The sequence below is a fragment of the Scardinius erythrophthalmus genome, assembly GCF_964197995.2.
Source record: "Scardinius erythrophthalmus genome assembly, chromosome: 1".
Lineage (NCBI taxonomy): Eukaryota > Metazoa > Chordata > Actinopteri > Cypriniformes > Leuciscidae > Scardinius > Scardinius erythrophthalmus.
In genome coordinates, this window is record NC_138221.1 from 43380498 (window position 1) to 43395173 (window position 14676).

General features: G+C 35.1%; 1 protein-coding gene and 2 gene segments (V, D, J or C); all 3 read left to right on the forward strand.

Annotated features, from left to right (window-relative positions):
* LOC308697667 (immunoglobulin heavy constant mu-like) overlaps positions 1-3095 on the forward strand; it is a 439123-nt gene extending 436028 nt beyond the window's left edge. The window contains exons 7-8 of the C gene segment in view: positions 524-835; positions 2255-3095.
* Positions 1-14676, forward strand: part of ighd (immunoglobulin heavy constant delta) — a 509609-nt gene that overhangs the window by 429241 nt on the left and 65692 nt on the right. The window lies entirely within an intron of this gene.
* On the forward strand, positions 6055-13841 carry LOC308697674 (Ig heavy chain C region-like). The segment is given in 6 exons: positions 6055-6200; positions 6891-7202; positions 8109-8420; positions 11162-11473; positions 12370-12681; positions 13369-13841.

Sequence of the window (14676 nt, forward strand, 5' to 3'; positions counted from 1 at the left end):
GTAAATGTTTTACACTAGCTGAGAACAGCAAGGCTAAAGATCTAAAAAACATTAGAACAGAAAAGTACATAATATGCTTAGTCCTTTAGAAATACTTTTCTCTGACCTCATGCCAGGGAAAACAATGGCATATGAGATTTCTTCTTGTTTTATAAACAAAAGATAAAGGAAAAAGAAAAAAATAATAAGTTAAATATAAATATAGGCTACAACATTTAACATTGACGTTCAAGCTCAAGAGCATCTGTGTGCTTTGCCTAATAAAGCATGTTGCACCATTTTTTTTTTTTTTTTTTACTTAGTTTGACAGGGACATTGTACATTAATAAAAACATCCTGTAAATGTACCAGAATTAGCCAAAGGCTATTTTTCATCCGTAGTCCCTGGACAAGATGTTACAAGTCACCCTAAAGAAAATGTGATTAAAAATACATAATAGAAAATTGAATCATTACATTTTGAGAAAAAGCAAGCATTTTCTTGCTTTTCATGTTCTCTCTGTTTTCTCCTGTATGTTGCCAGTTCCACAGCCTGCAACTGTCGTCTTAACAGAACCTACAAAAAAGGAGTTAGAGAGTGGGACAGCATCCTTCTCGTGTTCAGCCCGGCAGTTTTCGCCTAAAGCATACTCGTTTAAGTGGTTTCTGGATGGTAAGGAGGTGAATAATGCGATAGACACCTATGACACAAGTGAGAAGAATGCCTCAGTAACCTTGTATAGTGCCACAAGCATTTTTCAAATCAGTGCCGACAAATGGACGGACACAGACGTCAAAGTTAAGTGCGAGTTCGACCACAAGATGGGAAAGCAAGTCAGAGAGGCCCAATATACAGGTATGTTTTCTCTTGAGGACTGTGAATGTTTCTTTATTAATAAGATGTTTACTTCTCTCTAAATCTGTTGCATGTCTGATTTTTGTACATAGATTCTATGCAAGACTGCAGCAATATTGCTGTTGATATAGTCCAAGTTACATCCCTGAAATGTCTAACATTTTACATTTGACAATGTAGCTACTTCATGTGTCCCTCTCTATTGTATTGCTGTTGGGTCAAGATTGATGATTTTCTTTGAGGAGGCTCATGTTTGAAGAGACATTTTAGAACAATCTTTTAGTTCTGTCAGGTCCATTAAGTCAAGAACACACAGACAATAAAAATAAAGAATTTTTATTGAATAGATTGCAAACAAGTTGATGTTCCTGAATTGAAATTTGGCGGTATGGCTCTGTTCAGGGAGTCCTCTGACCTTTCATGAGCACCATGAAATAGCAGAGAGTCAGAGGACAGCAGCAGCAGCATTAGGGAACGCTCACACAGTTTAGGACTATGAGAGCTAAAATATCCCCCTGTGAACAGAGCAAGCAACATGACATAAAGCAAATGCCACGTTATGCATAAGGAGGAGGTGGCGGGCAGCAGAAGCAAGCAGCAAACATGTATGAGCAAACTGAATGTGCTTTAAATAGGGCGCCTTGTTTGAGCTTTGGCCATTGAGCAGAGGGGAGTTAACGAGCTAATGCTGCTCAGCTGGAGCAGATCAGCTGACGGGACAGTGTTGTTAGCAAACAGCATTAGCAGCGTCTTGACTACTTGGCCTGCCAGAACTAACGCTGATGCTCAATTTTTGTCAAATCATTGATTGAACTTTTTTAATGAACCTGCTTTTATATTTTTGTGCATGTCAAGCAGTTGTCCTTTATCAAAGTCTAATGACAGTAAATGTTTTACACTAGCTGAGAACAGCAAGGCTAAAGATCTAAAAAACATTAGAACAGAAAAGTACATAATATGCTTAGTCCTTTAGAAATACTTTTCTCTGACCTCATGCCAGGGAAAACAATGGCATATGAGATTTCTTCTTGTTTTATAAACAAAAGATAAAGGGAAAAAAAAAATAATAATAAGTTAAATATAAATATAGGCTACAACATTTAACATTGACGTTCAAGCTCAAGAGCATCTGTGTGCTTTGCCTAATAAAGCATGTTGCACCATTTGTTTTATTTTTTATTTTATTTTTTTATTTAGTTTGACAGGGACATTGTACATTAATAAAAACATTCCTGTAAATGTACCAGAATTAGCCAAAGGCTATTTTTCATCCGTAGTCCCTGGACAAGATGTTACAAGTCACCCTAAAGAAAATGTGATTAAAAATACATAATAGAAAATTGAATCATTACATTTTGAGAAAAAGCAAGCATTTTCTTGCTTTTCATGTCCTCTCTGTTTTCTCCTGTATGTTGCCAGTTCCACATCAGCCTGCAACTGTCGTCTTAACAAGACCTACAGAAAAGGAGTTAGAGAGTGGGACAGCATCCTTCTCGTGTTCAGCCCGGCAGTTTTCGCCTAAAGCATACTCGTTGAAGTGGTTTCTGGATGATGAGGTGAAAAATGCGATAGACACCCGTGAAACAAGTGAGAAGAATGCCTCAGTAACCTTGTATAGTGCCACAAGCATTTTTCAAATCAGTGCCGACACATTGAAGAACAAAGACGTCAATATTAAGTGCGAGTTCGACCACAAGATGGGAAAGCAAGTCAGAGAGGCCCAATATACAGGTATGTTTTCTCTTGAGGCCTGTGAATGTTTCTTTATTAATAAGATGTTTACCTCTCTCTAAATCTGTTGCATGTCTGATTTTTGACCATAGCTTCTATGCAAGACTGCAGCAATATTGCTGTTGATATAGTCCAAGTTACATCCCTGAAATGTCTAACATTTTACATTTGACAATGTAGCTACTTCATGTGTCCCTCTCTATTGTATTGCTGTTGGGTCAAGATTGATGATTTTCTTTGAGGAGGCTCATGTTTGAAGAGACATTTTAGAACAATCTTTTAGTTTTGTCAAATCACTGATTGAACTTTTTTAATGAACCTGCTTTTATATTTTTGTGCATGTCAAGCAGTTGTCCTTTATCAAAGTCTAATGACAGTTAATGTTTTACACTAGCTGAGAACAGCAAGGCTAAAGATCTAAAAAACATTAGAACAGAAAAGTACATAATATGCTTAGTCCTTTAGAAATACTTTTCTCTGACCTCATGCCAGGGAAAACAATGGCATATGAGATTTCTTCTTGTTTTATAAACAAAAGATAAAGGAAAAAGAAAAGAATAATAAGTTCAATATAAATATAGGCTACAACATTTAACATTGACGTTCAAACTCAAGAGCATCTGTGTGCTTTGCCTAATAAAGCATGTTGCACCATTTTTTTATTTTTTATTTTTTTTATTTAGTTTGACAGGGACATTGTACATTAATAAAAACATTCCTGTAAATGTACCAGAATTAGCCAAAGGCTATTTTTCATCCGTAGTCCCTGGACAATATGTTACAAGTCACCCTAAAGAAAATGTGATTAAAAATACATAATAGAAAATTTAATCATTACATTTTGAGAAAAAGCAAGCATTTTCTTGCTTTTCATGTCCTCTCTGTTTTCTCCTGTATGTTGCCAGTTCCACAGCCTGCAACTGTCGTCTTAACAGAACCTACAAAAAAGGAGTTAGAGCGTGGGACAGCATCCTTCTCGTGTTCAGCCCGGCAGTTTTCGCCTAAAACATACTCGTTTAAGTGGTTTCTGGATGGTAAGGAGGTGAAAAATGCGATAGACACCTATGACACAAGTGAGAAGAATGCCTCAGTAACCTTGTATAGTGCCATAAGCATTTTTCAAATCAGTGCCGACAAATGGACGAACACAGACGTCAAAGTTAAGTGCGAGTTCGACCACAAGATGGGAAAGCAAGTCAGAGAGGCCCAATATACAGGTATGTTTTCTCTTGAGGCCTGTGAATGTTTCTTTATTCATAAGATGTTTACCTCTTTCTAAATCTGTTGCATGTCTGATTTTTGTACATAGCTTCTATGCAAGACTGCAGCAATATTGCTGTTGATATAGTCCAAGTTACATCCCTGAAATGTCTAACATTTTACATTTGACAATATAGCTACTTCATGTGTCCCTCTCTATTGTATTGCTGTTGGGTCAAGATTGATGATTTTCTTTGAGGAGGCTCATGTTTGAAGAGACATTTTAGAACAATATTTTAGTTTTGTCAAATCACTGATTGAACTTTTTTAATGAACCTGCTTTTATATTTTTGTGCATGTCAAGCAGTTGTCCTTTATCAAAGTCTAATGACAGTAAATGTTTTACACTAGCTGAGAACAGCAAGGCTAAAGATCTAAAAAACATTAGAACAGAAAAGTACATAATATGCTTAGTCCTTTAGAAATACTTTTCTCTGACCTCATGCCAGGGAAAACAATGGCATATGAGATTTCTTCTTGTTTTATAAACAAAAGATGAAGGAAAAAGAAAAGAATAATAAGTTCAATATAAATATAGGCTACAACATTTAACATTGACGTTCAAACTCAAGAGCATATATGTGCTTTGCTTAATAAAGCATGTTGCACCATTTTTTATATATTTTTTTATTTAGTTTGACAGGGACATTGTACATTAATAAAAACATCCTGTAAATGTACCAGAATTAGCCAAAGGCTATTTTTCATCCGTAGTCCCTGGACAAGATGTTACAAGTCACCCTAAAGAAAATGTGATTAAAAATACATAATAGAAAATTGAATCATTACATTTTGAGAAAAAGCAAACATTTTCTTGCTTTTCATGTTCTCTCTGTTTTCTCCTGTATGTTGCCAGTTCCAGATCAGCCTGCAACCGTCGTCTTAACAAGACCTACAGAAAAGGAGTTAGAGAGTGGGACAGCATCCTTCTCGTGTTCAGCCCGGCAGTTTTCGCCTAAAACATACTCGTTGAAGTGGTTTCTGGATGATGAGGTGAAAAATGCGATAGACACCCGTGAAACAAGTGAGAAGAATGCCTCAGTAACCTTGTATAGTGCCACAAGCATTTTTCAAATCAGTGCCGACACATTGAAGAACAAAGACGTCAATATTAAGTGCGAGTTCGACCACAAGATGGGAAAGCAAGTCAGAGAGGCCCAATATACAGGTATGTTTTCTCTTGAGGCCTGTGAATGTTTCTTTATTCATAAGATGTTTACCTCTCTCTAAATCTGTTGCATGTCTGATTTTTGACCATAGCTTCTATGCAAGACTGCAGCAATATTGCTGTTGATATAGTCCAAGTTACATCCCTGAAATGTCTAACATTTTACATTTGACAATGTAGCTACTTCATGTGTCCCTCTCTATTGTATTGCTGTTGGGTCAAGATTGATGATTTTCTTTGAGGAGGCTCATGTTTGAAGAGACATTTTAGAACAATCTTTTAGTTTTGTCAAATCACTGATTGAACTTTTTTAATGAACCTGCTTTTATATTTTTGTGCATGTCAAGCAGTTGTCCTTTATCAAAGTCTAATGACAGTTAATGTTTTACACTAGCTGAGAACAGCAAGGCTAAAGATCTAAAAAACATTAGAACAGAAAAGTACATAATATGCTTAGTCCTTTAGAAATACTTTTCTCTGACCTCATGCCAGGGAAAACAATGGCATATGAGATTTCTTCTTGTTTTATAAACAAAAGATAAAGGAAAAAGAAAAAAATAATAAGTTAAATATAAATATTGGCTACAACATTTAACATTGACGTTCAAACTCAAGAGCATCTGTGTGCTTTGCCTAATAAAGCATGTTGCACCATTTTTTTTTTTTTTTTTTAGTTTGGCAGGGACATTGTACATTAATAAAAACATCCTGTAAATGTACCAGAATTAGCCAAAGGCTATTTTTCATCCGTAGTCCCTGGACAAGATGTTACAAGTCACCCTAAAGAAAATGTGATTAAAAATACATAATAGAAAATTGAATCATTACATTTTGAGAAAAGCAAGCATTTTCTTGCTTTTCATGTTCTCTCTGCTTTCTCCTGTATGTTGCCAGTTCCACAGCCTGCAACTGTCGTCTTAACAGAACCTACAAAAAAGGAGTTAGAGAATGGGACAGCATCCTTCTCGTGTTCAGCCCGGCAGTTTTCGCCTAAAGCATACTCGTTTAAGTGGTTTCTGGATGGTAAGGAGGTGAAAAATGCGATAGACACCTATGACACAAGTGAGAAGAATGCCTCAGTAACCTTGTATAGTGCCACAAGCATTTTTCAAATCAGTGCCGACAAATGGACGAACACAGACGTCAAAGTTAAGTGCGAGTTCGACCACAAGATGGGAAAGCAAGTCAGAGAGGCCCAATATACAGGTATGTTTTCTCTTGAGGATTGTGAATGTTTCATTATTCATAAGATGTTTACCTCTCTCTAAATCTGTTGCATGTCTGATTTTTGTACATAGTTTCTATGCAAGACTGCAGCAATATTGCTGTTCATATAGTCCAAGTTACATCCCTGAAATGTCTAACATTTTACATTTGACAATGTAGCTACTTCATGTGTCCCTCTCTATTGTATTGCTGTTGGGTCAAGATTGATGATTTTCTTTGAGGAGGCTCCTTTAGAAATACTTTTTCTCTGACCTCATGCCAGGGAAAACAATGGCATATGAGATTTCTTCTTGTTTTATAAACAAAAGATAAAGGAAAAAGAAAAGAATAATAAGTTAAATATAAATATAAGCTACAACATTTAACATTGACGTTCAAACTCAAGAGCATATATGTGCTTTGCCTAATAAAGCATGTTGCACCATTTTTTATATATTTTTTTATTTAGTTTGACAGGGACATTGTACATTAATAAAAACATCCTGTAAATGTACCAGAATTAGCCAAAGGCTATTTTTCATCCGTAGTCCCTGGACAAGATGTTACAAGTCACCCTAAAGAAAATGTGATTAAAAATACATAATAGAAAATTGAATCATTACATTTTGAGAAAAAGCAAGCATTTTCTTGCTTTTCATGTTTTCTCTGTTTTCTCCTGTATGTTGCCAGTTCCAGATCAGCCTGCAACTGTCGTCTTAACAAGACCTACAGAAAAGGAGTTAGAGAATGGGACAGCATCCTTCTCGTGTTCAGCCCGGCAGTTTTCGCCTAAAACATACTCGTTGAAGTGGTTTCTGGATGATGAGGTGAAAAATGCGATAGACACCCGTGAAACAAGTGAGAAGAATGCCTCAGTAACCTTGTATAGTGCCACAAGCATTTTTCAAATCAGTGCCGACACATTGAAGAACAAAGACATCAATATTAAGTGCGAGTTCGAGCACAAGATGGGAAAGCAAGTCAGAGAGGCCCAATATACAGGTATGTTTTCTCTTGAGGATTGTGAATGTTTCTTTATTCATAAGATGTTTACCTCTTTCTAAATCTGTTGCATGTCTGATTTTTGACCATAGCTTCTATGCAAGACTGCAGCAATATTGCTGTTGATATAGTCCAAGTTACATCCCTGAAATGTCTAACATTTTACATTTGACAATGTAGCTACTTCATGTGTCCCTCTCTATTGTATTGCTGTTGGGTCAAGATTGATGATTTTCTTTGAGGAGGCTCATGTTTGAAGAGACATTTTAGAACAATCTTTTAGTTTTGTCAAATCACTGATTGAACTTTTTTAATGAACCTGCTTTTATATTTTTGTGCATGTCAAGCAGTTGTCCTTTATCAAAGTCTAATGACAGTAAATGTTTTACACTAGCTGAGAACAGCAAGGCTAAAGATCTAAAAAACATTAGAACAGAAAAGTACATAATATGCTTAGTCCTTTAGAAATACTTTTCTCTGACCTCATGCCAGGGAAAACAATGGCATATGAGATTTCTTCTTGTTTTATAAACAAAAGATAAAGGAAAAAGAAAAAAATAATAAGTTAAATATTAATATAGGCTACAACATTTAACATTGACGTTCAAGCTCAAGAGCATCTGTGTGCTTTGCCTAATAAAGCATGTTGCACCATTTGTTTTATTTATAATTTTTTTTTATTTAGTTTGACAGGGACATTGTACATTAATAAAAACATCCTGTAAATGTACCAGAATTAGCCAAAGGCTATTTTTCATCCGTAGTCCCTGGACAAGATGTTACAAGTCACCCTAAAGAAAATGTGATTAAAAATACATAATAGAAAATTGAATCATTACATTTTGAGAAAAAGCAAGCATTTTCTTGCTTTTCATGTTCTCTCTGCTTTCTCCTGTATGTTGCCAGTTCCACAGCCTGCAACTGTCGTCTTAACAGAACCTACAAAAAAGGAGTTAGAGAGTGGGACAGCATCCTTCTCGTGTTCAGCCCGGCAGTTTTCGCCTAAAACATACTCGTTGAAGTGGTTTCTGGATGGTAAGGAGGTGAAAAATGCGATAGACACCTATGACACAAGTGAGAAGAATGCCTCAGTAACCTTGTATAGTGCCACAAGCATTTTTCAAATCAGTGCCGACAAATGGACGGACACAGACGTCAAAGTTAAGTGCGAGTTCGACCACAAGATGGGAAAGCAAGTCAGAGAGGCCCAATATACAGGTATGTTTTCTCTTGAGGATTGTGAATTTTTCATTATTCATAAGATGTTTACCTCTCTCTAAATCTGTTGCATGTCTGATTTTTGACCATAGCTTCTATGCAAGACTGCAGCAATATTGCTGTTGATATAGTCCAAGTTACATCCCTGAAATGTCTAACATTTTACATTTGACAATGTAGCTACTTCATGTGTCCCTCTCTATTGTATTGCTGTTGGGTCAAGATTGATGATTTTCTTTGAGGAGGCTCATGTTTGAAGAGACATTTTAGAACAATCTTTTAGTTTTGTCAAATCACTGATTGAACTTTTTTAATGAACCTGCTTTTATATTTTTGTGCATGTCAAGCAGTTGTCCTTTATCAAAGTCTAATGACAGTAAATGTTTTACACTAGCTGAGAACAGCAAGGCTATAGATCTAAAAAACATTAGAACAGAAAAGTACATAATATGCTTAGTCCTTTAGAAATACTTTTCTCTGACCTCATGCCAGGGAAAACAATGGCATATGAGATTTCTTCTTGTTTTATAAACAAAAGATAAAGGAAAAAGAAAAAAATTATAAGTTAAATATAAATATAGGCTACAACATTTAACATTGACGTTCAAACTCAAGAGCATATATGTGCTTTGCCTAATAAAGCATGTTGCACCATTTTTTATATATTTTTTTATTTAGTTTGACAGGGACATTGTACATTAATAAAAACATCCTGTAAATGTACCAGAATTAGCCAAAGGCTATTTTTCATCCGTAGTCCCTGGACAAGATGTTACAAGTCACCCTAAAGAAAATGTGATTAAAAATACATAATAGAAAATTGGGTAACACTTTAAAATACGGATCCTTCGTTAATGAATAACTACACAGGAACAAATGAGTAACACAATATTAACAATCTAGTAACTACAATTAACTAACAAGTAACTCTGATTAACGAATTAGTAAGTAATAGCACACAGATTTAAGTGGTAGTTCACTATTAACTAATCAATAACTACTATTTTTTTAATACTTCACAGAGAACTACTGAATTTTTTTACAGATTTAAGTGGTAGTTCACTAATAACTAATCAATAACTACTATTTTTCAATACTTCCCAGAGAAATAATGAAAAAAATTCACAATTCATGCAAAACTAATTAATAACTAATGCAGGACAAATTACTAGCACTAGATTAACATTACTGCTAGATACTGTACACTAATTATCAATATGTAGTAGCGTAGCAGACTTATGATTTGGGAAAGCTGTCAATAATTAGCCTATGCACTGCTGTCTTTTAGAGAACTATTCATAAACTAAATAATTTTTAAGAATTGTTTTTTATAAATGCACTTGTCTGGAACACTTACCCTGTGGCCGATTTTCCGGCATTCCTCTGGACTGGCTTTGAATAACTAGACTCATCATGGTGAGTACTGGAACATACTGAGTCATCAGCCATCCAAATACCAGTTATTTTATTATAGCTTGAGTCATTTGAGACACTTGAGTCATTACTAGTTAGTTAACATGATCTTCACTTTAGAATACGGATCCAAATAATTAGTAGTTCCTATAGGGGTATGTAGTAACACTTGAGTCATTACTAGTTAGTTAACATGATCTTCACTTTAGAATACGGATCCAAATAATTAGTAGTTCCTATAGAGGTATGTAGTAACACTTGAGTCATTACTAGTTAGTTAACATGATCTTCACTTTAGAATACGGATCCAAATAGGGGTATGTAGTAACACTTGAGTCATTACTAGTTAGTTAACATGATCTTCACTTTAGAATACGGATCCAAATAATTTGTAAGTCCTATAAAAGTATACATTAACACTTGAGTCATTACTAGTTATCATGATTCCATGCTGTAGTTACTAATGAAGAGCCAACCCGAAAGGGTAGAATCATCTAATCATTCACAGGATATATATACACACACATATTTATATATATATATATATATACATATGAACAAAGAGACATACATAAAAACAATTTTGAGAGGTAGGTTAAATAATAAAATAACTGGTATTTGGATGGCTGATGACTCAGTATGTTCCAGTACTCACCATGATGAGTCTAGTTATTCAAAGCCAGTCCAGAGGAATGCCGGAAAATCGGCCACAGGGTAAGTGTTCCAGACAAGTGCATTTATAAAAAACAATTCTTAAAAATTATTTAGTTTATGAATAGTTCTCTAAAAGACAGCAGTGCATAGGCTAATTATTGACAGCTTTCCCAAATCATAAGTCTGCTACGCTACTACATATTGATAATTAGTGTACAGTATCTAGCAGTAATGTTAATCTAGTGCTAGTAATTTTTCCTGCATTAGTTATTAAGTTTTGCATGAATTGTGAATTTTTTTCATTATTTCTCTGAGAAGTATTAAAAAATTGTAGTTATTAATTAGTTATTAGTGAACTACCACTTAAATCTGTAAAAAAATTCTGTAGTTCTCTGGGAAGTATTAAAAAAATAGTAGTAATTGATTAGTTAATAGTGAACTACCACTTAAATCTGTGTGCTATTACTTACTAATTCGTTAATCAGAGTTACTTGTTAGTTAACTGTAGTTACTAAATTGTTAATATTGTGTTACTCATTTGTTCCTGTGTAGTTATTCATTAACGAAGGATCCGTATTTTAAAGTGTTACCGAAAATTGAATCATTACATTTTGAGAAAAGCAAGCATTTTCTTGCTTTTCATGTCCTCTCTGTTTTCTCCTGTATGTTGCCAGTTCCACATCAGCCTGCAACTGTCGTCTTAACAAGACCTACAGAAAAGGAGTTAGAGAGTGGGACAGCATCCTTCTCGTGTTCAGCCCGGCAGTTTTCGCCTAAAACATACTCGTTGAAGTGGTTTCTGGATGATGAGGTGAAAAATGCGATAGACACCCGTGAAACAAGTGAGAAGAATGCCTCAGTAACCTTGTATAGTGCCACAAGCATTTTTCAAATCAGTGCCGACACATTGAAGAACAAAGACGTCAATATTAAGTGCGAGTTCGACCACAAGATGGGAAAGCAAGTCAAAGAGGCCCAATATACAGGTATGTTTTCTCTTGAGGATTGTGAATGTTTCATTATTCATAAGATGTTTACCTCTCTCTAAATCTGTTGCATGTCTGATTTTTGTACATAGCTTCTATGCAAGACTGCAGCAATATTGCTGTTGATATAGTCCAAGTTACATCCCTGAAATGTCTAACATTTTACATTTGACAATGTAGCTACTTCATGTGTCCCTCTCTATTGTATTGCTGTTGGGTCAAGATTGATGATTTTCTTTGAGGAGGCTCATGTTTGAAGAGACATTTTAGAACAATCTTTTAGTTTTGTCAAATCACTGATTGAACTTTTTTAATGAACCTGCTTTTATATTTTTGTGCATGTCAAGCAGTTGTCCTTTATCAAAGTCTAATGACAGTAAATGTTTTACACTAGCTGAGAACAGCAAGGCTAAAGATCTAAAAAACATTAGAACAGAAAAGTACATAATATGCTTAGTCCTTTAGAAATACTTTTCTCTGACCTCATGCCAGGGAAAACAATGGCATATGAGATTTCTTCTTGTTTTATAAACAAAAGATAAAGGAAAAAGAAAAGAATAATAAGTTAAATATAAATATAGGCTACAACATTTAACATTGACGTTCAAGCTCAAGAGCATCTGTGTTCTTTGCCTAATAAAGCATGTTGCACCATTTTTTTTTTTTTTTTTTTAGTTTGGCAGGGACATTGTACATTAATAAAAACATCCTGTAAATGTACCAGAATTAGCCAAAGGCTATTTTTCATCCGTAGTCCCTGGACAAGATGTTACAAGTCACCCTAAAGAAAATGTGATTAAAAATACATAATAGAAAATTGAATCATTACATTTTGAGAAAAATCAAGCATTTTCTTGCTTTTCATGTTCTCTCTGTTTTCTCCTGTATGTTGCCAGTTCCACAGCCTGCAACTGTCGTCTTAACAGAACCTACAAAAAAGGAGTTAGAGAGTGGGACAGCATCCTTCTCGTGTTCAGCCCGGCAGTTTTCGCCTAAAACATACTCGTTGAAGTGGTTTCTGGATGGTAAGGAGGTGAATAATGCGATAGACACCTATGACACAAGTGAGAAGAATGCCTCAGTAACCTTGTATAGTGCCACAAGCATTTTTCAAATCAGTGCCGACAAATGGACGAACACAGACGTCAAAGTTAAGTGCGAGTTCGACCACAAGATGGGAAAGCAAGTCAGAGAGGCCCAATATACAGGTATGTTTTCTCTTGAGGCCTGTGAATGTTTCATTATTCATAAGATGTTTACCTCTCTCTAAATCTGTTGCATGTCTGATTTTTGTACATAGTTTCTATGCAAGACTGCAGCAATATTGCTGTTGATATAGTCCAAGTTACATCCCTGAAATGTCTAACATTTTACATTTGACAATGTAGCTACTTCATGTGTCCCTCTCTATTGTATTGCTGTTGGGTCAAGATTGATGATTTTCTTTGAGGAGGCTCCTTTAGAAATACTTTTTCTCTGACCTCATGCCAGGGAAAACAATGGCATATGAGATTTCTTCTTGTTTTATAAACAAAAGATAAAGGAAAAAGAAAAAAATAATAAGTTTAATATAAATATAGGCTACAACATTTAACATTGACGTTCAAACTCAAGAGCATCTGTGTGCTTTGCCTAATAAAGCATGTTGCACCATTTTTTATATATTTTTTTTATTTAGTTTGACAGGGACATTGTACATTAATAAAAACATCCTGTAAATGTACCAGAATTAGCCAAAGGCTATTTTTCATCCGTAGTCCCTGGACAAGATGTTACAAGTCACCCTAAAGAAAATGTGATTAAAAATACATAATAAAAATTGAATCATTACATTTTGAGAAAAAGCATTTTCTTGCTTTTTAATGTTCTCTCTGCTTTCTCCTGTATGTTGCCAGTTCCAGATCAGCCTGCAACTGTCGTCTTAACAGAACCTACAAAAAAGGAGTTAGAGAGTGGGACAGCATCCTTCTCGTGTTCAGCCCGGCAGTTTTCGCCTAAAACATACTCGTTGAAGTGGTTTCAGGATGATGAGGTGAAAAATGCGATAGACACCCGTGAAACAAGTGAGAAGAATGCCTCAGTAACCTTGTATAGTGCCACAAGCATTTTTCAAATCAGTGCCGACACATTGAAGAACAAAAACGTCAATATTAAGTGCGAGTTCGAGCACAAGATGGGAAAGCAAGTCAGAGAGGCCCAATATACAGGTATGTTTTCTCTTGAGGCCTGTGAATGTTTCTTTATTAATAAGATGTTTACCTCTCTCTAAATCTGTTGCATGTCTGATTTTTGTACATAGCTTCTATGCAAGACTGCAGCAATATTGCTGTTGATATAGTCCAAGTTACATCCCTGAAATGTCTAACATTTTACATTTGACAATGTAGCTACTTCATGTGTCCCTCTCTATTGTATTGCTGTTGGGTCAAGATTGATGATTTTCTTCATGGAGGCTCATGTTTCAATAGACATTTTAGCACACACTTAGAGTTTTGTCAAATCATTGATTGAACTTTTTTAATACCAATGAACCTGCTTTTATATTTTTGTGCATGTCAAGCAGTTGTCCTTTATCAAAGTCTAATGACAGTAAATGTTTTACACTAGCTGAGAACAGCAAGGCTAAAGATCTAAAAAACATTAGAACAGAAAAGTACATAATATGCTTAGTCCTTTAGAAATACTTTTCTCTGACCTCATGCCAGGGAAAACAATGGCATATGAGATTTCTTCTTGTTTTATACACAAAAGATAAAGGAAAAAATTAAATAATAATAAGTTAAATATAAATATAGGCTACAACATTTAACATTGACGTTCAAACTCAAGAGCATCTGTGTGCTTTGCCTAATTAAAGCATGTTGCACCATTATTTTTTTATTTTTATTTTTTTTTATTTAGTTTGGCAGGGACATTGTACATTAATAAAAACATCCTGTAAATGTACCAGAATTAGCCAAAGGCTATTTTTCATCCATAGTCCCTGGACAAGATGTTACAAGTCACCCTAAAGAAAATGTGATTAAAAATACATAATAGAAAATGGAATCATTTCATTTTGAGAAAAAGCATTTTCTTGCTTTTCATGTTCTCTCTGCTTTCTCCTGTATGTTGCCAGTTCCACAGCCTGCAACTGTCGTCTTAACAGAACCTACAAAAAAGGAGTTAGAGCGTGGGACAGCAACCTTCTCGTGTTTAGCCCG